Source organism: Eptesicus fuscus, chromosome 1 (assembly GCF_027574615.1).
Source record: "Eptesicus fuscus isolate TK198812 chromosome 1, DD_ASM_mEF_20220401, whole genome shotgun sequence".
In the NCBI taxonomy this organism is placed as follows: Eukaryota; Metazoa; Chordata; class Mammalia; order Chiroptera; family Vespertilionidae; genus Eptesicus; species Eptesicus fuscus.
Window position 1 is genome coordinate 123,961,637 of NC_072473.1, and position 6,094 is coordinate 123,967,730.

The following is a 6,094-nucleotide window of genomic DNA, read 5'->3' on the forward strand; positions in this document are numbered from 1 at the left end:
GCATAACTGCTGTCCGCACGCGCACCCCCCCCCACCCACCCCCGCACACACGGGCACCCAGGCGGGACACACAGGCCTGCAGCAGGAGGGCACAGCCACAGCGGCTGGACACGTTGCTCGCTCGCACAGCACTTGCAAGAAGCCAAACAATTCAAGGCTTCTTACCTGGGACCAAGGAGATGGAGGAGGAGGAGGAGGAGGAGAAGGAGGAGGAGGAGGAGGAGAAGGAGGAGGAGGAGAGCAAAGGAAAACCTAGAGAACAAGAAGAGCCGTGTTCCCCACTTTTTTCTATCGAAGCTTTTTTTTAACTACAGTGCCACCAGATTTCTGTCATCGGGCTGTGCGGTGGGGCACGGGGTTGGTTTCGGTTTCTTGGCAACTTTGTTGCACCCACTGGAGAGCCACTGCATCAACAGATTCATGCAACAGGAAAGCAGGCGAGCACTGCTTTGCAAGGTTGGGAAGGATGCCCCTCACCAGACAGCCCGCCCGAGAGAGCCGCCTGCAAACGTATGCGAACCGCCAAGCACCCCATCCCCGGGACACATGCAGTCTGTGTGTGTGTGCGTGCGTGTGCGTATAGGCATATACGTGCATATTTAAGGAATAAGGAACTATTTATCGGCATGATCTTTCCATTGCTCTTAGCAGATGTTCTTCTTTTGAAATTTCATTATTTATTGTGGCAGGTTGATTTGTTCAGGGAACTAGACTGCAAGAATCTCTTTTTTGGTCGCTTGCCCTGCCCCAGGCTCTCAGCCTCCTCCCCTCTCCTCCCCCACCCTCCCTCCTCCTGGCACCATCCCGGGCAAGGTCACCATCACGATTCCCAGCAGAAGGTCAGGGGAAGGGCGAGGTTAAGGTGCAAGCGGTTACAGTTGGAACATTTGCACTTTGAGACCTCTGCCTACAGAGGAAAAAAAGAATATCCCTTTTGATGGAATTTTTATTTAAAAGGAAAATACCAAAGTATTGATGAGGATGATCCCTCCCAGGAGGTAGAAGGGGGCACTTTGCTTTCAGTTTCCTTTGATTTCAACTTCAATTCCAAGTGCTGGATTCTGGCTGCTGGGCTTTCTCTGTCCACAATCCAAGTTCAAGAGCTCTGCCCCCGGCTGCCTCTGACCCCATGTGGGGACCCAGAATGGGGGGAGGAGTGACAAGAGTCACACAGAAACCAGTGGAAGAAGAGGTACCATCAAAACCCAAGAGGAGCTGATGTGGCTGCAATACGGACCCAGCCCTCTCGCACCTCCCACCGGACTCCCATTCTTTGCTTTGGCAAATGCCAAGTAGTTGCCGAGGCTCCCATAACACTGCTCGGAAAGTTCTCAGTCACAACCCACCTAGCGCTCTTCTGACCCCAGTCTTCTCGTTCAACAACTAGTACCCACAACCGCATGGATTTGTGTCTGCAGCCACTTACAGCGACATCAGGGAATCAGATGCCGAGGCAAAGCCCCTGGGAGCCATGGCACCTCGTGGCAGTTGCTCTAATCCCACCTGTGGCGCTTTCTCGTGAGTCTGGAAGGCTGAGGAGGTCAGCTTCACCACGTGGGCCGAACACCTGATCTGCAGGCACGGAGAGCTGGGCCTGGGCTCCCCAGATGGTTCCCTCGGGAGCCTCTCCTTGCAGTGTGGGCACCCAGTGTGCCAAGCCTCAGTTTCCCCGAATGCACCCTAGCCAGGGAGGGAAATGCAGAGAAAGCAGAGATCCTTTTAACATTGGAATTCACCTGTCTCATGATTCCCAGAGGGAGACAGTCGGGGTCCAAGCACAGCTCCTCCGTGTGCCTGTCACTGGGGCCTGGGGCTAAGCCACTGGGGGGCGGCTGGGGACTGAGGGACAGAGGGTCAGAATGGAAACTGCAGGTGCAGATGGGCACGCTCAGCAGTTGAGCAGCAGCTGGACTGGTGGCAAGGCTGGTCCGCCCATCACGCCCCCCATGCGCTCCCCACCGGCCGGGTCTTGTCTTACCTCCACCTGCATCGTGAGCATCCGCGCTGGCGGCCAAAACACGCTCAGGCTGCGCCGTGAGCATGGATGCCACGTCACCCCTGAGCAGGAGTAGTCAAACCTCGGGCAAAGGAATTTCGGTTTAAAAAGAAAATCCCACTTCAAATGCCAGCTCCAGATAACTTAAAGCCATCCCTTTCTTCCAAAGGGCACATCAAGAATGTCACCCATGTGTACATTGTTCCCTATGTCCTTGTTTCGACCACCACAAAAAGGGCAACTCAATTTGGTGAGGGTCTGTGTTCTTAACCAAGAAGTCAAGTTGGAAAGGTTTCCATTGAAGAAGATGAGCTCCATCGCGCTCCACCCATGGGCTTCTTTTCATTCTGTTGTAGATACACTGGTAGAACTGACGGTCCACATATATTTAAAGCACCCTCGCTGCTGCTGTACAAAGTTGCCTACTGTACATGTCGATTGTTTAGTCCTAGGTTGCCTTTCCGTGGGGTGTGTGGTTCAGAAAAGGGGGGGGCTGTGACCTCGGCTCATTGCTCTGGCTTCTGTCGTCTTCAGACCGAGGGACCTGTGTCACCAGGGAGCCCCTCTCTATAAAACATTATATTATATGGAATGGCTTGGTCAACCGTGTTCAGTTATTAAATATGTTTTACATTTTTATCTGCCTGTTATAAAGATGAACAAAAAAAAAATATCTTAACGAGGAACACCACAGATGCATACTAATTTAAAGTCTGTAGTTGAATTTCCTAATTAAAGAATAGACCAAAATTTCTGTGTATAAAAAAATGAAAGGCTTCTACAATCCTGGTCTGGGTAACGCGTGTGATTTATTTGGTGGATTCTCATCTGGAACGAAAGAGAGGTGTGTTCGTCTGCTTCGCCTGCTGAGCCAAGCCCCGGGAGTGGCGGGGTTCCCCTGAGTGTATGGCCGCCCGTTTGATCCTATCGAAGGGGTTCACCCACCCTGTGGGGCCAGATGCGCTCCTGGCAGAGGTTTGCACAGTGGTCCTCTAACTGTCTTGACCTGGAAAGGCCTGGCCTGAATGTCCTCCCTGATGTGTCCTCAGAGGAAGGTGGGGGACCAGAGATGACCACAACAATCCAACACCAGCAAATCAAGCCCAACACCAGGACCTTGACACATGGGTAGACTCCCTCTTTTTTTTTTTTTTTTACTATGTTTTTATTTGTTTCAGAGAAAGGAAGGGAGAGAGATAGAAACATCAATGATGAGAGAGAATCATTGATCAGCTGCCTCCTGCACGCCCCACACTGGGAATGGAGCCCACAACCTGGGCATGAGCCCTGACCAGGAATCGAACTGTGACCTCCTGGTTCATAGGCTCACGCTCAACCACTGAGCCACGCCAGCCAGGTTACCTCTTCTTTTTATTATGGTAAAAGATATACAATATAAACGTTACCATCTTAATCACTTTAACCAGTTCACTGGCATTAAGCACATTCACATTGCTGTGCATCCATCCTCACCATCCACGCACAGAACTTTTCATTTTCCCAAACTGAACTAACTCTGTCCGCACTAGACACTAACTCCCCAGCACCCTCCCCCAGCCCCTGGCACCAACCGCCCTACTTTCTATCTCTATGAGTTTGACTGCTCCAGAAACCTCACAGAATTCAATCATATTTGTCCTTTTGTGACTAGCTTATTTCACTTAGCACAATATCCTCAAGGTTCATCCATGTCAGTGGTTCTCAACCTTCCTAATGCCGCGACCCTTTAATACAGTTCTCATGTTGTGGTGACCCCCAACCATAAAATTATTTTCGTTGCTACTTCATAACTGTAATTTTGCTACTGTTAATGAATCATAATGTAAATGTCTGTGTTTTCCGATGGTCTTAGGCTCTACAGCAGTGGTTCTAATGTCGCGACCCACAGGTTGAGAACCGCTAGCAGGGTCGCCTAAGACCATCGGAAAACAAAGATATTTACATTATGATTCATAACAGTAGCAAAGTTACAGTTATGAAGTAGTGACGAAAATAATTTTATGGTTGGGGGCTCACCACAACATGAGGAACTGTATTAAAGGGTCGCGGCATTAGAAAGGTTGAGAACCACTGATCTATGTAGAAACATGTATCAGAATTTCCTTCTTCTTCCTTTTTTTTTTTTTTGTTAATCCTCACCAGAGGATAGTTTTCCCATTGATTTTTAGAGAGAGCAGAAGGGAGGGGGAAAGACGGAAACATCAATGTGAGAGAGACACATCGATTGGTTGCCTCCCAAATGAGCCCCTAACCAGGGCTCAGGCTGCAGAGGAGCCTGCAACCAAGGTACATGCCCTTGACTGGAACCAACCCAGGACCCTTCAGTCTGTGGGCCAATGCTCTATCCACTGAGCCAAACCACCTAGGGCAGAATTTCCTTCCTTTTCAAGAGTGAATGACATTCCATGGCAGGTGTCCTCAAACTACAGCCCGCGGGCCACATGTGGGTATTTTTGTCATTTTGTTTTTTTTTACTTCAAAATAAGATACGTGCAGTGTGCATAGGAATTTGTTCATAGTTTTTTTTAAACTATAGTCCGGCCCTCCAACGGTCTGAGGGACAGTGAACTGGCCCCCTGTTTAAAAAGTTTGAGGATCCCTGTTCCATGGCATGGATAGCCTCTGTTTTGTCCATCCATGCATCCAACAATGGACACTTGGGTTGCTTCTGCCTTTTGACTACTGTGAATGAAGCTGTTGTGAACACTGGTGTACAAATATGTGTTTGAGTTCCTACTCTCAACCTGTTTGGGCACATACTCAGAGTTGGAATTGCTAGATTATACAGTAACACTATATGTTTAATTTTTTTAAGAACTGCCAAACTGTTTACCACAGCACTTGTACTATTTTATACCCCCACACACACCAAGCCGTACCCAAGGCTTCCAATCAGACTTCCTCTTTAACCCAAAGCCATGGCAAGAAAAACCATTATTTCACTCATTCACTTGCTCCATGGTCATGCACCCATTCATTCCTTCACTCACCAGGTGTCTTTGAACACCTGTGCGAGGGGACATCTGTGATCTGTGGCCTGCGCCCAGCAGAGTCACAGAGTCAGCTCTGACCTGGGACTTGCAAATGACCACTGCGGTGACAGCATCAAGACTCCCGCATCTCATTTCCTCGTATTCCTATTTTTCCACTGCGCACGTCACCCTTTTAGACTTGGCAGTGCCAGAGGATGCATTTTCCAGGGAAGGTGCCAGGAAAGGAGAAAAATAGCTTCTCCGTTCCCTCTCAACCACCAGAATCTATATTTCTAAAAAAAGACAAATAGCTAAAAACAGCAAACAAATAACAAAGAGCCCTTGCTTCTTCATTGATGTGTGAGTCCACCTTGAACCATGAAGCTAAGTAAGTCTCGACTGAGCCAAATGCCATAGCACGATAGCACTTGATGGAGAGATATTTTGCTACCCCCAAAAGAATCATCCATTTGTGTCTGTGGATTCTTTTCCATGGATTCACACTATCAAATATGACATTGGAGGGAAATGGTACTTAACCAAATGGCTTGGGGCAAGGAAACACTACAACACCCATCCCTCCACAAAGCTGACACCGTCTTCACCACCCAATGATGCCCTGGGAGCCAGGGTGTGTCCTGGTAGCCTGGGGAAGGCCCGTGGAGGAATTTCCTGGGGCTGCTATAAGAAAGTTTCACAAACTGGGGGGCTTCAAACAACAAACATTTATCCTGTCATAATTCTGGAAGCAAGAGTCTGAAATCAAGGAGTGGGCAGGGCCGTGCTTACTCCAAGGCTGGAGGGATGCGACCTTCCTTGTCTCTCCCAGCTTCTGCTAGTGGCCGGCAGTCCTTGGCTTATGGTCACATCACTTGTCTCTGCCTCCACTGTCACATGAACTTCTCCCTGTGCATCTGTGTCTTTCCATGGCCTTCTCCCTCTCTGTGTGTCTCCTCTCTTCTTCTAAGGACACCAGTCATGTTGCACTAGTCCCCCCCCCACACACACACACACACACACACGCACATACACTCCTGTAGGATCTCATATCACCTTGGCAACACCTGCAAAGACCCGATTTCCAAATAAGGTCCCATCCCTAGGGGTTAGGATGTGGACACCTCTT